Genomic DNA, 20,176 nt, shown 5'->3' with positions numbered 1-20,176 from the left:
GGTTAAGAGCACTTGTTACTCTTCCAGAGGACCTAAGTTCTACTCCTAGCACCTACAACCTCCTATAATTCCAGCTCCAAGGAATCCAACACACTCCTGCTTTACATGTGACATTCACACACTCACACGTGGACACACACACACACACACACACAATCTTCTGTTTTGTTTTGTTTGAGGCAGGGTTCCTCTGTGTAGCCTTCACTGTCCTGGCCTCGCTTTGCAGACCAGGTTGACCTCAAACTCACAGAGATCTGCTGCTTCTGCCTCCCCAAGTGCTGGGATTATAGGCATGCACCACTATGCCAAGCCAAATCTTTCTTAAAAACATAAACTACTCAAGGATATTCATCTCCTAGGGAAATAAAAATAGAACTGTGTTTTAGAGTTAACAAAAAACTACTTTGAAAAATGAACTTTTTCTACAAACCATTCAAATGATGAAAGAATCTCCAGCCGTCTGGCTGGATACATTTGAAACATAAGTAAACACTGTAATTGTACATATTTGAAAAGAGTAGTATCATGATTAAAAAGAGAGAATGGGCTTTTTACTAATACAAAAGCTATCACTGGCTAAGGAATAACTTATTTCTATACCTAAACTGAGCTGAGTAAACTCAATGCAAATATCTCTCCCCTTTCTTATTGAGAGAGAGAAAGAGAAGATAATTCTAAGTGTCTCTACCATTCTTGTCACACAATTTTCACAGGCCCCAATAAGCTGTATCCTTGGCTTTCAAGCATGACAGCTTTGTACTTCCACCAGCAGGTGGTAAAAGGAGCTGTCATTCATGTCACTGCCACCAATATCAACTCTACCACTATCAAACCCTGAAACATTACTAAGATAAAAGCAAGCTGAGTCTATCTGGGAGCAAGGTCATTTTCCTCACCCTGCTGCCATGAAAGCAATGTGTCACATTTTCCTGAGAGGAGTTAGCAAGGCAGACTACAAAGCGTATCTATCAAGTTTTCAGGATGAAAAGAAAACGCAGTGCAAGACAGAATAATAATATTAAGAAATTACTTTCCCTTTAGAGAGTTATTGACAAATAATACTCGAAGTAGATGGAAATTTTTAATTTTATATAAAAATTTTCATGTCACTACTAACAAAATGAGGACTTTGGCCATGCTAAACATAGACAGCAAGAGCAAGAAACCAAAATGGAAATGCAGAGAAGATGACAAATACATCAGCCTAACAACATATTCTCATGATTCCATGTCTCCCTATATATGGGCTATTTTTATTGGTATATAATATTCTGTGTTGACTGGATAGAGATTACTGTACTATTCAGGCATGGTAGTGCACGTCTTCAATGCTAATATTCAGACAGCAGAGACAGGAAGACTTCTGGGAGTTTATGCCATACTGGTGCACATAGGGTTCCAGAACATATAGTGAGACCATGTCTCAAAAGAGAGAGATAGAGAGAGAGAGAGAGAGAAACAATAAATTTACCAACTCCACATTTTAATGTTTTTTTATTTTGTTACTGAAAAAAATGCTAGCCAACTATGGCTACCTTACTGTACAAAGCTGTCTTAACTATATATACTACAATAAGTCAGTTATAAAAAGGAAAACTGTTATATCTCCCCAAAAAAGTGCTTGACATACACTAACTCATCAGAAATAGTAGAGGAATTGAAAGTGAGCACTTTTTATTTTCTAATCTTAGTCCTGTATCCTGCTTAAAATATTACTCAACTATTTACAGCCCTACCCCCAACACACACATACACATACACACACACACACACACACACACACACACACCCATGCACACTAAAATGAAATGCCAACTTTGGGGCCCTTCTGACTTTCTCAACCAAAATCTCTAGGACTTTAAGTCTGAAAAGTGCATTTTAAGTAATTTCTCTCTCTTTCTCTTTTTTTTTTTTTATTTAAGTAATTTCTATCACATAATCTGAATGTTCAAGTTCCTTACCAGCTGACTCAAAACAGCCACAGTGCCCAGGCTACCGTGAAGCCTGAGCCACTGCAGATGCAGAATAATCAGTGGCTTGGGGGGTGGAGAGTCAGCCTGAGTAACACAACAAAAACCATCTCACAGAAATAGGGTGAAGGAGATTATCAGAAGACTAAAGGTTCAGGGTGCTCCGGTTTCTAATAAATGAGAACTTATAGATACAGCTCACTCTGAATTCAATTCATATCAAACTGCCCTCTTAAAAAAATGCACTTTTTAATCTTCACTACTTAATCAACACACTATAACCAATCTACCAAGACATTAGCTTCCTGAAGACATAAATTTTGTTTTTATAAGTAAAAACATATGTCTTCCTGAAGACATAAATTTTGTTTTTATAAATGTTTTTGATAAAACATTTCTATTTAAAAAATATACATTCAGCAGGGTGCAGTGCAGTGGCCTGTGTTCCCAGAAATTAGGAGGCAAAGGCAGGCAGATCTCTATGAGTTCAAGGCCAGCCTGGTTTACAAAGCAAGTCCAGACAGCCAAGGCTACACAGAGAGACTCTGTCTCCAAAAAAACAAACAAACAAGAAACATTCAAGACACCTGACAGCACAGGTCTGGCATCCCAGCTAGAAGATAAAGCTGAAAAAGGATCACAAGTCCAAGGCATTCAAAGCCTGGTTGGGTTAGTCAGACCCTGTCTCAAAATAAAAAAAGAGCTGGGCACTATAGCTCAGTTCTTGCCTATCAAAGTGTGTAGCTCTACGCATGTGTGTATACTCTGAGCATAAGAAACATGACATAACTATTATTCAATAATATATACCATGCAATAATATATACCATTCAGCCAAATAGTTAATTATAAAATCTCATGACCCCTTTTTATTATTAAATTATGCTATTCTGATGACAAAATACTATTCTTGGATATTTTTACTCTTTTCAACATAAAATTATTAAAATATAGTATTTAACATAAAGGATAAGAACTATCTCTGCAAACACTTAAAGAAATGTTCAATGTCCTTAGTCATAAGGGAAATGCAAATCAAAACGACCCTAAGATTTCACCTTATACCCATAAGAATGGCTAAGATCAAAAACTCAAGAGACAACACATGCTGGAGAGGTTGTGAAGAAAGGGGAACCCTCCTCCACTGCTGGTGGGAATGTAAACTTGTACAAGCACTCTGGAAAGCAATCTGGCGCTTCCTCAAGATCTAGCTATACCACTCCTAGGCATATACCTAAAAGAGGCTCAAGTACACAATAAGGATATTTGCTCAACCATGTTTGTAGCAGCCTTATTTGTAATAGCCAGAAGCTGGAAATAGCCCAGATGCCCCTCAGTGGAGGAATGGATACAGAAATTGTGATACATCTACACAATAGAATATTACTCAGCAATAAAAAACAAGGAAATCATGAAATTTGCAGGTAAATGGTGGGATCTGGAAAAGATCATCTTGAGTGAGCTATCCCAGAAGCAGAAAGACGCACACAGTATATACTCACTCATATAGACATATAATATAGGATAAACCTACTAAAATCTGTACACCTAAAGAAACTAATCAAGAGGGAGGACTCTCGCTAAAATGTTCAATCCCTATCCAGAAAGGCAAAGAGGATGGACATCAGAAGAAGAAGAAAAGAGGGAACAAGTCAGGAGTCTGACAAAGAGGGCCTCTGAAAGGCTCTGCCCTGCAGACTATCAATGCAGATGATGAGATTTACAGCCAACCTTTCGGCAGAGTGCAGGGAATCTTAGGAAAGAAGTGGGAAACAGTAAGATCTGGAGAGGACAGGAACTCCACAAAGAGAGCAACAGAACTAAAAAATCTGAGCATAGGGGTCTTTCCTGAGACTGATACTCCAACCAAGGACTATGCATGGAGATAACCTAAGACCCCTGCACAGATGTAGCCCATGGCAGTTCAGTATCCAAGTGGGTTCCATTGTAATGAGAACAGGAACTGTCTCTGACATGAACAGATTGGCTTGCTCTTTAATTATCTCCCCCTAAGGGGGAAGCAGCATTACCAGGCCTCAGAAGAAGACAATGCAGCCACTCCTGATGAGACCTAATTGACTAGGATCAGAAGGAAGGAAAAGAAGACCTCCCCTATCAGTGGACTTGAGGAGGGGCATGCATGCAGAGGGTGGAGGAAGAGAGGGATTGGGACAGAAGGACGGAGGGAACCACAGGGGGGATACAAAGTGAATAAAGTGTAATTAATAAAGAATTTTAAAAAAACAACTATCTCTGCATGGGAAGGAGGAGTTGGGGTAAGTGGCTGGAGCAATGGCTCTGCAGAAAGAGTATTGGCTGCTCTTGCAGGGGACCCAGGTTTGGTTCCCAACACCCACACGGAAGCTCACAAGTATCTATAACTCCAGTTCAGACGCTCCAACACCATCTCTGGCCTCTTCTACTACTAGATGCACATATATTTACTGTGCAAACAGTCATACACACAACATAAACAGATTTTTTTTTTACAGAATTTACTTAAAAGTAACAACAACAAAACAAAAAGCAGTCTCTCATTCATAAAATCATGGTTAAGACTGGCTTAATTCAAGAATAAATTGTAAAATGTTACAACAGGAGTTGACTGACTAGTAACTAGTGGGTCAGTCAAGCTAGTAGAATACTTCCAACTAAATAAAAAGATCTGTTCCTAAAAATAAAAAGGTCTCCAGCCCATATCCTTCCTCTCCTTCCCTCACCTCACAACCTTCCAATATTTACTACTTAAGAGGAATACATGGACTGACTGGCCTTAAGAAGTATCTCCCAGACAACTTCCCTCTCAAAATTCAGAAGCAAATGATTGGCAGAGATACTGTTAAATATGAACCAAGGAGTGTAAAATATCTGAGCTTAGGGTAACATTTAGAATGCCACTCTACATTTGCACAAAGATGGCTGTAAAGAAATTGTGAAATGACAAGCAAACATATTCAAGTTTCGTTAACTAACCTGAAAAATCTCTCCCTAAAACTTAAAATTCTCATTAATACACCTGTACCCTGAGATCAAAAGATGTAGAGTACACACAGACCAAAGACAGAGGAAGAACTTTTCCTGCCTAATACACACTAAAAATAATTTTCTAGCCTATAAAATGCTGTTTCTTTTAGATATAATAATCTACATTAACAAAAATGTTTATTGGTTTAACTCTACAATTTAAGCTACATAAATGTGTCTAAGAGCTTAATGAGTAATATATGCTAAAGGACGCAGTAGGTAGAATCACAAACTACCCAGCACTGCCAAATATCATCATTAGTCCTAGTTACTGATGAATACAGGTCTGTTATCTTGTAAGTGCTCATAAAACCATTCCATAAATCATAAATTCTAGGTAGCAACATATACAAATCTATCATCTCACAAGCACTTTTTTTAAAGGAAACACTTAAAAAGGTCATTATGATAACAGTCAGTCCTCACAACAAATCTAAACACAGTGAATGTCTATGTGCTTACAAAAGCCAACCTCCACAGTACAAGGCAACCTCCATATTACAATATAATAAATATAATAAAACTCAAAAAAAAAGTAGCAATGGTGCCCAAAGGAAAAAGAGCACAGTCCCAAAGAAACTGTAGAAAGAAATGGCACTTCAACTTTTAATGAGGGTGAGACTGGCTTGTGAAAGCAGGGAGACAGGATGGTGGTCACACAGGTGTCTTTCTATTTTCAGACTTCAATCTCCATGCATAGAATTATTTTTCATAAATGTTTCTGATGGCTACATTTTGCTTTGAATCTAGAATGTGTCTACCTGGCGATGGTTCTCTGATCCAGTCACACCTGCTTCTCTGTATACTGTTCAGGGATTTCTTTCCTAGTGGTTTTCCCTAGGTATTCTTGTATTATCTAAATCATCATGAAATATTTAGTCACCAAAGAGTAGGTAGCAAAAAAGAGTTTTAATAGCATCCTTAACACTAGATGTTGAGTACATTTTCTTTTTAAATTCTTAATAATGTTTATAATAATGGTGATCACATGCTCATATGTGTGAAAATAGGTCCAGGAAGCAAAGTTCTATTCATGGTAGAGGTATTTTATTATTGCTTTACATTTTGTGTTAGGTCTCTGACAGTTTTGAGTGTCACACCATCTGCTTTGGTCATATTTATCCCCAGCTCTTCCCAGATCTATCTCTTCCCTAGCTATCTTTAAGAACAATTCAGTCCCTAAGCCCAGGAAATCTCTTCCTAGATATAAACATATGTGAAGGCACCTAAAAGAAGTATTTTCACTATTTCTATTACCACATTTAGGACTTCAATATCTAGACTACTTTAATGTTAGAGACCAAATCAGAGCTTAGCAATGCAAACCCTCAAAAGTTTTATTTTTCTCTTCCTAATGTGCAATTCCACTAATTTTTCTCCTCCAGATATGCTATTTATAGCTACATTTAACAGAAAATCATAAAAAGCCAGATATAATAGTACATGCCTATAGTCACACAAATAGGGAGGTAGAGGCAAGAGAATATGGAATCAAAGGACAGCCAGACTTAAAAGACACCTGTCTCAAAAAAAAAAAAGAGAGAGAGAGAAGTAAAAGGAGGAAGAGGAAAGAAATGTTGCAAGTGCAATGTTTATTAAATGTAGAACCAGAGCTATCTCACAAGTTATACAAGACATTGCAAAAATACATCTACAAAAAAAAATGATTGTTTTTCAACTTAAAACACTCAGAAATCTAACTAAAAATAGTAGTAAATAGAAAATGACAAAAATGTAATAAGAAACTCAATCCCAAGGTTTAAAGAGAAAGTCCATTTTAAAAACCCAAGCAAAAAGATGCTCAATCCCCATTCAGAAAGTTAAGGAGGATGGACATTGGAGGAGGGAGAAAACAGGGAACAGGACAGGAGCCTACCAGAGACGGCCTCTGAAAGGCTCTACCTTGCAGGGTATTGAGGCAGATGCTAAGACTCATAGCCAAACTTTCAGCAGAGTGCAGGGAATCTTATGAAAGAAGTGAGAGATAGTAAGACCTGGAAAGGACAGGAGCTCCACAAGGAGAGCAAGAGATCCAAAAAGTCTGGGCACAGGGGTCTTTTCCGAGACTGATATTCCAGCTAAGGACCACTCATGGAGATTGCCTGGAACCCCTGCACAGACGTAGTCCATGGCAGTTCAGTGTACAAGTGGGTTCCATAGTAATGGGGACAGGGGCTGTCTCTGATAGGAACTGATTGGCCTGCTCTTTGATCACCTCCCCTTGAGGGGGAAGCAGCCTTACCAGGCCACAGAGGAAGACAATGCAACCACTCCTGATGAGACCTGATAGACTAGGATCAGAGGGAAGGGGAGGAGGACCTTCCTCATCAGTGGACTGGGAGAGGGACACGGGTGAGAAAGAGGGAGGAAGGATGGGATTGGGAGGGGAGGATGAGGGAGCTACAGGGGGGATACAAAGTGAATAAACTGTAATTAATAAAAATAAAACCCAAGGAGGTGGTGGCGCATGCCTTTGATCCCAGCACTTGGGAGGCAGAGGCACATGAATCTTTGTGAGTTCAAGGCCTACCTGGTTTCCAGAGTTGCAGGACAGCCAGGGCTGTTACACAGAGAAACCTAGTCTCAAAAAAATAAAAAACAGCCATATGCAGTGGCACATGCCTATGATGCCAGCACTCAGGGAGGCAGGAACAGGTGGGATCTTTTTGAGTTTAAGGCCAACCTGGTCTACAAAACGAGTCCAGGACACCCAAAGCTACATGGAGAAACCCTGTTTTGAAAAAACAAAACAAAACAAAATAAGCCCCTCAAACCCAAGCAAATAAGAAAAGTATAAAATAACAGACATTTCCTACTCACTAGACAACTAAGGTGTGAAACACTGAGGTTAAAATGCTTATCTGTAGGGCTGGAGAGATGGTTCAGTGGTTAAGAGCGCTGTCTGCTCTTCCAGCACCCACATGGCAGCTCACAACTGTCCATAAGCAGTTCCAGGTGGTCTGACACCCTCACAGCAATGTACATAAAATAAAAATTAAATAAAATGCTTCTCTGTTCCCAGAGTCAGTAAGTTCACGGCTCCAGGAAGCAAAGTCTCCTTATATTCCAGGCAACCACAGGTACTGCTTTGAGTGCAATGTGGTTGCTGCGTGAGCAAGCTATACCCAAATAACTTACGCATGGATAAAAATGAAGTCATAAAAATATCTGAAGAATACCAAGGTGAATATGTTTCAAATACTGTGGAAAGACAAAACATAACCCAATAGGTAAAAGATTAACATGTATAATTAGAAAAAATACTAAAAAATAAAATTAGAAAATGCCTAGCTGGTCTATATAATATAGAAAATAAGCCTCCACTAGCAAGAGCATTTATAAAACATGGAAAAGAACATGGTTAACTGACTAGTGTGAAACAATGGCATATATAAAGCTATGCAACCACAGACAATAAGAACATAGTCAAGTCAGAATTAAAGATATACATATATACATATATGACATATATATGTCAACTTCATTCCATTTAAAAAGTAACTTTGAGGATGCATTTTATTTGCATATGAGAGAGAGGGAGAGAAAGAGAGCAAGGGCAAAGGGGGGGTGTACAATGTATGTACATGTCTGGTAGAAAGCAAACACCAATCCCATCCTTTCCTCTCTATCTGGGTTGGAGACATGGAACTCAGGTTATCAGGCAGTGCAACAAAAGCTGTTACTACCGCCATCCACCAACCCAGGAAATAACTTCAAATGCCACACCTATTAATTTTGACAAAGGTGTATGTATGCATCTTCAGATTACTATTGGTAACATATTTCATTTTAAAATATTAACAAATCTTAAACTCAACCTCTCACCAAAAAAAATAGCTTCTAAAATTTACCCTAAAAAAAAAAAAAAAAAAAAAAAAAAAAGATAGACTAGGTTACAAGGATGGTCATCAAAACAAAAATAATGACAGAAAATATGAATGATCAAGATAGGTAACAATAGTAGACTATAAAATAACCAGATAGTTTATATGTAAATATTACTTAACTGACTTTGCCCATATTCTGTTGCTATAACAGAATATCTAAGACTGGGTAGGTTATAAAGGAAAGAAATTGATTCACCTCATGGTTATAGAGCTTAGGAGTCCAACAGCAAGTGAACTCACGCTGCCTCACAGCATGATAAAGAAATAAAAGGAAATGGGCACAAGAAAAATAAGCTAAAGGAGTAATTCCCTATAAAATGAAAAACCATTTTCCCAGTAACTGATCCATGATCACAGTAGAGGCATTTATTCTTCTAAAGGAGCTAATTGCCACTTAAAAGTCCCGACCCCCAAAGCTGCCACAGAGGCAATCAAATTTTAACAAGACTTGGGAGAATATAAGACATATTTAAGACACTGCACTAGCAATTAAAATAAGGCACATGTGAACTAACATGAAAGGATGCCCACAATGCAGAGCCTAAGATGGTATTATAACAAATAGAGCAGTTTATAGTCAAGCAGACAGGAGATGAATTTTCCAAAATATTAATAACAGTCTAGGTAAAAAATGTAAGATTTTGCAGTTTTTAGAAATTAACATCTATCTCAATATTCTAGTTTTCATAGCACACTATTATTTTACAATTCAAAAGGGTTAGATGAATTATCAATAGAGCCACCAATATGACTCACTAGGTAAAGGGACTTGCCACCAAACCTCACAACCTAAGTTTGATTCCCAAAACTCCTACAAGTTTCCTCTGAACTCCACATGTGTACCATGCTGCAAGCAGAAGCACAAAAATAATACATTTAAAGTGCAGTACCCTCCAGGGAAAAAATAATGAAGACAATGCAATAAACATCCATGAAATAGATATCAATCATAACATTAAAATTTTGAAGTGGTAAAGATCTTAACTTCCACTGGTGAACCTACTGCATTCAAGTTTACAAAACACCCAAATTCATATACTCTTGTCTCACAGAGAGAAAACCCCAGGAAAAGTTTTGCTTTTAGTAAAGGAAAAAGAAAGTCAACACTGAGTGAATACAGAAGCTTAACTGTCACTTTAAATACATATTTGAGAATACCCATACACTTCAATTGTATACTCTAAGAACTATTTATTTAAAAAAAAAAAAAAAAGCAATGAACATCAAGGAAAAGAGCTTTTCAGTCTTATATGAAACTTCAAGAGCCTTTGGATTATACAGTAAATTTGTAATATGACACATAATCGACCAATATAATAAAGTATTTTGTTTGTTTGGGATTTTGTTTTTGTTTTTCAAGACAGGGTTTCTCTGTGTCGCCTTTGCTGTCCTGGACTCACTTTGTAGACCAGGCTGGCCTCGAACTCAGACATCTGCCTGCCTCTGCCAACGGCTAACATTAAAGGTATATGCTGCCACCACTCAGTGTGATATAGTCATATTTAAAAGAAATGAATTATAAAAAGGAATTCACTATGAATTCTTTCTTCAATAGGTACTTCAGGAATTTTGGTTTTGCTTTTCATAGATATTTTTTATTATCCTTCAGTACCCATCTCAAACTTGAAAATCTGTAAAGTAAGACTTCAATATTTTTTTCTCAGAAAATAAATCCATGAGAAAAGCCAGGTGTACTGGTCCATTCTTATAATCGCAACTGAAACAGGCAGAATGCCACAAATCTGAGGTGAGCCTGGGTTACACAATGTGACACATGCCAACTGGGCTGGAAGAATAAAACCCTGTCTGGGGGTGGCGGGTGGGATCCATGAGTTATGTATGTATAAAAGTAACAACCTTTTTTTGTTTTTTCTAGAACTGTAAATGCGCTTTTTAAATTGTTCTAGTATTATTATTTATTACAATTTATTCATTTTGTATCCTGGTTGTTGCCCCTTCCTTCATCTCCTCCCAGTCCCATCTTCCCAACCCTCCTCCGCCCCCATGTCCCTCCCCTAGTCCACTGATAGGAGAGGTCCTCTTCTCCTACTCTGATCCTAGCTTGTCAGGTCTCATCAGAGCTGTCTGGATCCTCTTTCTCTGTCCCCTAGTAAGGCCACCCCACCAGGGGGAGGTGATCAAAGAACAGGCAACCAAGTTCATGCCAGTGACTGCTCCTGCTCCCCTTACTAAGGTACCTACATGGAAACTGAATTGCCAATGGGCTACAGTCTACATCCTCACCATGCATGGTCCTTGTTTGATTTGTCTCTGTATGAACCTATGAACCCAAATTTTTTTGGATCTGTTGGTCTCCTTGTGGAGCTCCTGTCCCCTCCAGGTCTGTCTCCCCCTTCTTCCATAGATTCCCTGCACTCTGCCCAGTTTTGCTATGAATCCCATCATCTGCTTCGATATCCTGATAAATGCACTTTTGAATGCAGAGAAGTGAAACACAACCACAGAGTATGACATATGTACCATGTGACCTTAACATGTGAAAAAAAAATTCCCTTTTCATTTTTTAGTCCTAAATTAAGAAAAGATGAGAGAAAAGCAATCTCTGGAGCCCTGCTATATGCCAGGCAAGGACACAAGCAGTCTATAACTTCTGCCTCATTAAATCTCCTCAATAGTCTTTAGATATGGTACAGAAGTTGTTCAATCTACAGTCACCAACACAGATTGAAATGGAATTTAAACCATGATCTAAATGGTTTCAAAGCTCATCTCTTCCTGTCTCAATCTAAATTTTGCAAACATTTTACAGAAATCTTTGTAATCATTTCAAGTATAATTTTATATTCCTGAGTCTCTAAAGTGCTAACAATGCGTCACTCTGATGAATGAAGAATTTATGAACACTCTGTTGTTCTGACCATTATTAAAACAACTAGCCTACAAGTACACATTCAACAAGATGTATATACTCATTTGCTCTCAGTGAAAATCTCCCTATTTCTTTTTAGCTTTTATTTTTCATTACTATAGTTTGACTCACTTTAAAATATCAATGTCATCATTTAGTCTTAGCAATAAATTTCTATATCAATTAAATTAGGTGACTATTCTTAATGATTCCCAAACTTTTGTCAGTAGCAATATGGCAGTAAAGTAACTTTTAACTATCCTCTGCTCCATATAACCACATTTAGTATATACGGGAAAGACTGGAATGTTTCTTGTTTTATTTTTTGAAGAATACATCACCCTGGGTATACTTTTTAGGCCTGATCAAGCAGGAGAGGCTAAGTTACCACACGGGGTAATGTTATTATACAGTCTCTTCCCAAAAAAAGCTTTGGAGCAGTGGTTCTCGGCCTTCCTCATGATGCCACTCTTTAATACATTTCCTCGTGTGGTGGTGACACCCCTACCTTATTATTTTTGTTGCTACTTCATACCTGGAATTTTGCTACTGTTATGAATCATAATGTAAATATATTCCTATGTAAGATATCTGATATGTGACCCCTGTAACTGGCTGATTTTGTATTTCAATTTAACACAATCTAGTCATCAAAGAGGAAGGAGCTTAGTTGAGAAAACGCCTCCATGAGCTCCAGCATTTTCTCAATTAGTGTTCTATGAGAAATGGCCAAGCTCACTGGGGCTGGGGCCATCCCTGGGCTGGTGGTCCTGCGCTCTATAAGAACGTAGGCTGAGCAAGTTATGCGAAGCAAGCCAATAAGCAGCATTGCTCCACAGCCTCTGCATCAGCTCCTGTCTCCAGGTTCCTGCTCTGTTTGAGTTCCTGTCCTGACTTCCTTCAGCAATGAACAGCAATGTGGAAGTATAAGGTGAATAACCCTTTCCACCCCAACTTACTTTTTGGTCATAGTAATTTCATTGCAACAGAAACCCTAAGATATTTCCCAAAGGGGCTGCAACCCACAAGTTGAAAACCACTGCTTTAGAGCCTACAACTGTCTTAATGACTTAATATATCTATTAAGAAATAATATCCATACCCCATCTTTCTTTGTGTATGGCTGCGCATGTTTGCAGGTATGTAAGCATGAGCATGTAGAAGTCAGAAGTCAGTGTTGAGTATCTTTTTCTTTTTTTAATATAATTTTTTATTTATTACAATTTATTCACTTTGTATCCCAGCTGTTGCCCCCACTCTCATCCCTTCCTGATCTCACCGTCCCTCCCTTCCTCCCTCATCTCCTCCCATGCCCCTTCCCTACTTCACTGATAGGAGAGGTCCTCCTCCCCTTCCATCTGACCCTAGCCTATCAGATTTCATCAGGACTGAGGAGGAGGTGATCAAAGAACCAGCCATTGAGTTCATGTCAGAGACAGTCCCTATTCCCCTTATTAGGGAACACTTTTGGAGACTGAGCTGCCACAGGTTACATCCATGCAGGAGTTCTAGGTTATCTCCATGAATGGTGCTTGGTTAGAGTATCAGACTCAGAAAAGACCCCTAGGACCAGATTTTATAGTTCTGTTGTTCTCCTTGTGGAGCTCTAGACCCTTCCAGGTTTTTCTATCTCCCCTTCTATCATAAGATTCCCTGCACTTTGCCCAAAGTTTGGCTATAAGTCTCAGCATCCTCTTTAATACCCTGCTCAGTATTAAAGCCCTCCGCGAACTCAATGGCGAGCTCTTTGACCTCACCTGCCTCCCAAGGGAGGAGCAGCCCTGCTAGGCCACAGAGGAGGACTTTGCAGCCAGTCCTGAAGATATCTGATAAAGAAAAGGGGGGAGGTCCTCCCCTATCAGTGGACTTGGAAAGGGGCAGGAAGGAGATGAGGGAGGGAGGGTGGGATTAGGAGGGAATGAGGGAGCGGGACACGGCTGGGATACAAAGTGAATAAACTGTAACTAATATTAAAAAAAATAAAAATTTAAAACAAATTAAAAATAAAAAAGAAGAAATCAAACCACGTTATGCTTATAAAAAAATAAAATAAAACCCTTTGTGGTAGGCTCCTGTCTTGTTCCTTGTTTTCACCTTCTTCGATGTCTATCCCGTTTGCCTTTCTGAATGAGGATTAAACATCTTACCCAGGGTCCTCCCTCTTGATTAGCTTCTTTAGATGTACAGATTTTAGTATGATTATCCTATATTATATGTCTAATATCCGCTTATGAGTGAGTATATACCATATGTGTCTTTCTGTTTCTGGGATAGTTCACTCAGGATGATCTTTTTTACTTCCCACCATTTGCCTGCAAATTTCATGATTTTCTTGCTTTTAATTGCTGAGTAGTGTTCCATTGTGTAAATGTACCACAGTTTCTGTATCCATTCCTCAGTTGAGGGACATCTGGGTTGTTTCCAGATTCTGGCCATTATGAATACAGCTGCTATGCACATGGTTGAAAAAATGTCCTTGTTGTATATGTGAGCATCTTTTGGGTATATGCCTAGGAGTGGTATAGCTGGATCTTGAGGTAGCACTATTCCTAATTGTCTGAAAAAGCACCAGATATACAACCACTTTGGAAATCAATCTGAGTATCTTTTCAAGCATTCTCCATCCACCTTAGTTTTTGTGATAGGATCTCTTGATGAACCTGGAACTTGCTAATTGGCTAGAGTGGCTGACCAGCAAGCTCTAGGGATGCTCCTATCTCTGCCTCCCTAACAGTGGAATTAAGGCACATGCTTCCATGCCCAGCTTTTTACATGGGTTTTGGGAATCTAAACCCAGATACTCATGATTGTGTGACAATCACTTTACTGATTGGGCCTTCCCCACAATGCTCAAGACTTACACATTTTCAAACTTCTTTTAGAATAGACTTTGGAAAGCTGGAGAAATGGCTCAGTGGTTAAAAGTACTGGCTGCTCTTCGAGGACATGGATTCAAGTCTGAATAAACTTCTCAGTGTTTTACACTGAATAAACTTCTCAGTGTAAAACAGCTCCTTCTTCTAACTCTTCTCCCTTTGCTTTCCTACTTTAGAGTCCCACAAATCTTAATTCTGAAGCAATTTACCACAACATTCAATTCATGCTGGAAGTTCCCCAACTTGGATAAGACCTGGGAAGCATAGCACTGTCACCTATCAGAAAAAAAGAGCAAATTTACTCGAGTGGCCACCAGACAAGAGTAAACCACACACAGCTAGAATGCTCGTAAATCCCATCAATCCACTGAAGATTGTAGGAAGTCTCCTCCACATAAGTTTGTTGAAGTGAATAGAAAACTTCAGTGAACACAATGTCTCTACAGCTCTTTTAAGTGTCTTAGAAAAACTATTAAATAGAAAAAAAGATATGAAATTGATTTCAGTCTTTAATCAAAATTTTCAAAGATATCTTTTCAAAATAAAACAGTTAGTAGTTGTGGATTCCAAAAGTCAAGTACAAATAAAATGACTAGGTAGCATTACTATTCTAAATTTGACTAATATAAAACGTTCTTATATCCAATCATTATTTGGGAATAGAAAGAGTACATATGAGCCAACTCCATTTAACATTACTTCTATTATATTTCAAAGACAACCCAGACATTCTTTTTTTTTTTTTTTTTTTTACTAACTAAACCTTCATGTATGTCTGCCCACCATACCTGTGCCTGGTAGAGGCTGGAAAATGACATCACATTCTGTAGCCCTGGAGTTAAAGACTCCAGTTGTAAGCCTCCATGTTGATGCTAGGAATTGAACCTGGGTCTTCTGAAAGAGCAGCGGTTCAGTAAAGCCAATACTATATTAGAGAGAGGTTTAAAGAACATACCACTATTTTTATGACCATATCTATTGGTTCTAAAACATAATAGTCATAATCAAATATTTGCCTTTTTTAAATCTGATGGATTGTCACTGAGGATAAATTCTGTACTGGCTAGTCTAGTGTGCCAATTTGACACAAGCTAGCATCATCACAGAAGAAGCTGCCTCAGTTGAGGAAATACATGTATGAGCTCCAGCTGTATAGCATTTTCTCAATTAGTTATCAACCAGAGAGGGCCCAGCCCATTGTGGGTGGGGCCATCCCTGGGCTGGTGGTCCTGGGTTCTATAAGAAAGCAGGCTGAGCAAGCCACAACAAGCAAGTCAGGAAGCAGCTCTCCCGCATGGCCTCTGCATCAGCTCCTGCCTCCAGGCTCCCGCCCTGCTTGAGTTCCTCTCCTGACATCCTTCAGTGATGGACTACAATCTGGAAGTGTAAGCTGAATAAACCTTTCTTTCCAACTTGCTTTTTGTTCATGGTATTTTCATCACAGCAATAGAAAACCTATCTAAGACAAACGGACACACTAAGCCTTGGGATAATTTTCACCTATGTTTAGTGACTATTACAGATACATTTTGCGCCATAAAAATTGAGAATTATTAAGCAAAGCTAATAGCTCATACTAGAACTTTTACACCCTCTGTAAAAACACACTATGTAAACAACACTGGCCATTCCAGCTAGGGACTGATCAGTGCCTTCCTCAGCCCTCATCAGAGAAGCTTCCTCCTTCAGCAGACTGGGAACAAACAAGACCCACAGCCAGACATAATGAAGAATGAGAGATCTTGGAACACTTGGCCCTAAACGAAATGTCTTCAAGTCAGGGCTCAGGGAACTCTGCAGAATCGAAAAGTGTGCAAGGGCCAAAGGCAGTGGAGGACACCAAGAAAAAAAAGGCCAAATCAACAGGACTGACTGATAGATGAACTCACAGAGACTGAAGCAGCATGCACAGGGCCTGCACCAGATGTGGTCCTAGAGCTGAAAGAAGAAGTGGACACAAGACCCCTTCCCTAAGCCAGAAGGTATCTCCAACTGATAACCATTTGCACACGAAAATATCCTTTTTTCCAAGAGGAAACAAACTACTCTTAAGGGTAGGCTACATGCCCAGCACACAGATAACGAGATCAATGGCATCTTTGGAAGTTGTTTGTCTCATAATATCACGTCACAACTTTTTCTTTTCTTTATTATATTATATTTTTATTTGTATCTATTTAATTTTGTTAATATATATATATTTTTTCTCTCTCTCTACCCTGTATGTCCCTTGTATATATATTACGGCTTTCAGTTCAGTGCTTTTATGGAACTTCTTGACTGTGTGAACAAGTGGGCCTCTGCATCTTGTGCCTTTTCTTGGGCTCTTTTCCTTCTGTTTGTTTTGTCCTATTTTGATGTGTTAGTTCTAATTTCATCTCATTTTGTTTTATCATTATCCCTTAGATTCCTCTTTGTTTTTTAATAGGAGACAGAAAGGGGGAGGTTGTTCCAGAAGGGATGGCAGGTGGGGAGGACCTGGGAGGATTGGAAGAAGAACCACCTTACATAATCAGGATATATTATGTGAGGGGAAAAAAAATCTATTTTCAATAAAAGGAAAAAAAAAACAAATAATAATTAGAAAAAGGAAAACATGGTCAACAAAACCAAATTCCTAACACTGTTTCCCAGGAAAATATGACTTCCACTAAATAATTAAGAAGGCGCAGTGTAAGAACTGTTGCAAGCACATTGGCCACTTGCTCTGCAGTTCCACCCTGTTCTCACAGCTGGGTTCTACTGAAGGAAATCTTGTCACGTCATATAAGAGGTGACTATGTTAGAGAGGTTTTGTGTACAGATTCCATTATGCTGTAACTGCTGCACAGTACGTGATATCTTCTCTGTCCCTGACTTTTCTAAAATTCACTTTTCCCTCTGTAAGCTCTAGTCTCTTACTCTGCTGACATAAAGCATTATCAGAATAAACAGTATATACATAAACACTATACACACACACAGAGTGTTATTTTGTAAAAGCCAGAGGTGTTAAAGACTCCAAGAAAAGGACTGATACACATATGAACTCACAGAGACTGTGACAAGTCTTGTTGTACATGTTCAAACCAGACAAAAATCCCAGAATTGAGAAGTGGAAGTGAACACTTCCCCTAAGTGAGAAGAGACTTTCATTTGATACCTGCTGAAAAAAAGAACAAAAGTTTTTCCAATGGAGGGTCACTGGGTATATCAACCACGCTACAGAGCAGACCACATACCCAGGAGAAGCTGATAAACACAAAATAGACTCCATGTTTATTTTATTTCAAATGACAAAAAGTAACAAACTTACAAGCAGTACACATATACATAATATACTATTTTTAAATCTGTTAATGCTTTTAATTGAAATAGAATTCCATCATTGTCCCCTTCTTTCCTCTCTCCAGATCCTTCTATATACCCTCTCTCCTACTCCTAACCATGCTTCTCCCACTCTCAAATTGATAGCCACTATTTCTTTGATTATTATTATTACACACATGTATGTATATAATGTATGTGTGTGTACAAATATATAGTACAACCTTGAGTCCAAACAAAAAACTCAAGCACATGACACATAATAAATTTTAGATTTTTAAAATAAAAAGTAACTTTAAAAAAAACACTCAAATATTGCTCACTGCTTGAAAAACAAACTTTTGCTATAATATACTCCAGCATAATAAATAGCATAGTGTTAAGAGTAGCCTAACCACAAATGGGATATGCATTGAACGTATGACAGGAGTCTACCGCAGAAAGCATCTGAAAGACTCTACCTAGCAGTGCTCCAAAGTAGATACTAAGACTCATAACCAAAACTTCGGCAGAGTGCAAGGAATCATATGAAAGAAGGGGAGTTTGATGTGGAAAGGATAGGAGCTCCACAAGGACCAAACATATCTGGGCATAGGGTCTTTTCTGAGATGGACACTCAACCAAAGACCATGAGAGGATAAAACCTAGAAACTCTGCTCGGATGTGACCTGTGATAGCTCAGTAATCAATTGGTTTCCCATAGTAAGGGGAACAAGGACTATTTCTAACAGGAACTCAATGACTGGCTCTTTGACCTCCCCACCTCCCAAGGGAGGAGCAGTACTGTTAGGCCACAGAGGAGGACTTTGCAGCCAGTCCTGAAAATACCTGACAAAAGGGAGTCATATGAAAGGGGAGGAGGTCCTCCCCTACCAGTGGACTTGGAAAGGGGCAGGGAGGAGATGAGGGAGGGAGGGTGGGATTGGGGAGGGAATGAGGGATACAGCTGGGATACAGAATTAACAAAATGTAACTAATGAGAAAAATAAAATTAAAAAAAAGAGTAGAAATATATTTGTAAAATTTAAAATAAAAATCATAATATTATCTCCTAATTAAAATGAAATAATTTTAAATTACAAAAAAAGAGTAGCCTAACCAATGTCTATATTTAAACATCACACAATTGTAATGTTGAAGCATGGTTTGGAAAAGCTACTGCATTTCATTCATCAATAAAAATATAACATAAACATTAGAACAGTGGTTTTCAACCTTCCTAATGCTGCAACCCTGATCAAGCTGGACAATCTAACTTAATATACAGGGATCTGTTGTTATACAAATCTCTACCCCCCCAAAAAAAAAGCATTACAGTAGTGACTCTCAAGCTTCCTAATGATGCCACCATTTAATGCAGTTCCTCATGTTGTGGTAACCAGCCCCCCCCAACCATAAGATTATTTCACTGCTACTTCATAACTGTAATTTTGCTACTGTTATAAATTATACAGTAAATATCTGATATGTGTCTCCAAAGGGGTCACAACTCACAGGTTGAGAACCACTGCATTAGAGCTAGACTTTGCAACTAAAATATCAAAACCAGAAAAACTCAGAAAGAATATGTCAAACACATTTTCCTGGGTATTACTGTGGCATAACCATGACACCAAGAGTAAGCAAACCATCAATATTTAAGACTTACATAATTAAAGACCTTCTGACTCTATAAAAGACTAAAAAATCACCAAATGTTTTCACTTCTTAAAAATTACTGGATACCCAATGAAAACAAGAAACCCAACAACAAAGTCTCATCAAAACCCAGGTGCTGGCCTTTTCAATGTGTACTCACTAGCTCTTCAAACTTTCCCCTGAAAAGCTATGGAACCTGAAGCTTGTTAGCCAGCAAAATGCTGAACTCTAAAGCCTTGAATGTCAAGGGCCTATTTTAAATATCTAAGAAAAGAATGAATAAATTCATCTAGACATCACATCAACACAGGATTTACCACCTAAATAACAGCATTTCTACTGGATATTTCCTTCATAGAAATCACAGCAAAACCTACACGAAAGCATTTATAGCCACTGTATTCATAATCACCGAACACTAGAAAGAACTCAAATTCTCCTTCAACCAGTGACTCAAAAGACAACCCTTAATACAGCATAGAATGTATTCTAACAAACTGCTAGCATACCCAACAATCTGAATAAATCTCAAAGGTATTAAAATCTGTAGATGAGTCAGATGTAGTGGCACACGCTTTTAATCCCAGCACTCAGGGAGACAGAGGC

At 38.5% G+C, this 20,176-nt stretch overlaps 1 protein-coding gene across 1 annotated transcript in view; it reads right to left on the bottom strand.

The window, feature by feature from the left end:
* Cog5 (component of oligomeric golgi complex 5) overlaps positions 1-20,176 on the bottom strand; it is a 251,996-nt gene that overhangs the window by 202,857 nt on the left and 28,963 nt on the right. The window lies entirely within an intron of this gene.

The sequence above is a fragment of the Meriones unguiculatus genome, chromosome 1 (genome assembly GCF_030254825.1).
Source record: "Meriones unguiculatus strain TT.TT164.6M chromosome 1, Bangor_MerUng_6.1, whole genome shotgun sequence".
NCBI classification, from domain to species: domain Eukaryota; kingdom Metazoa; phylum Chordata; class Mammalia; order Rodentia; family Muridae; genus Meriones; species Meriones unguiculatus.
This window is presented reverse-complemented; position numbering and strand designations above follow the sequence as displayed.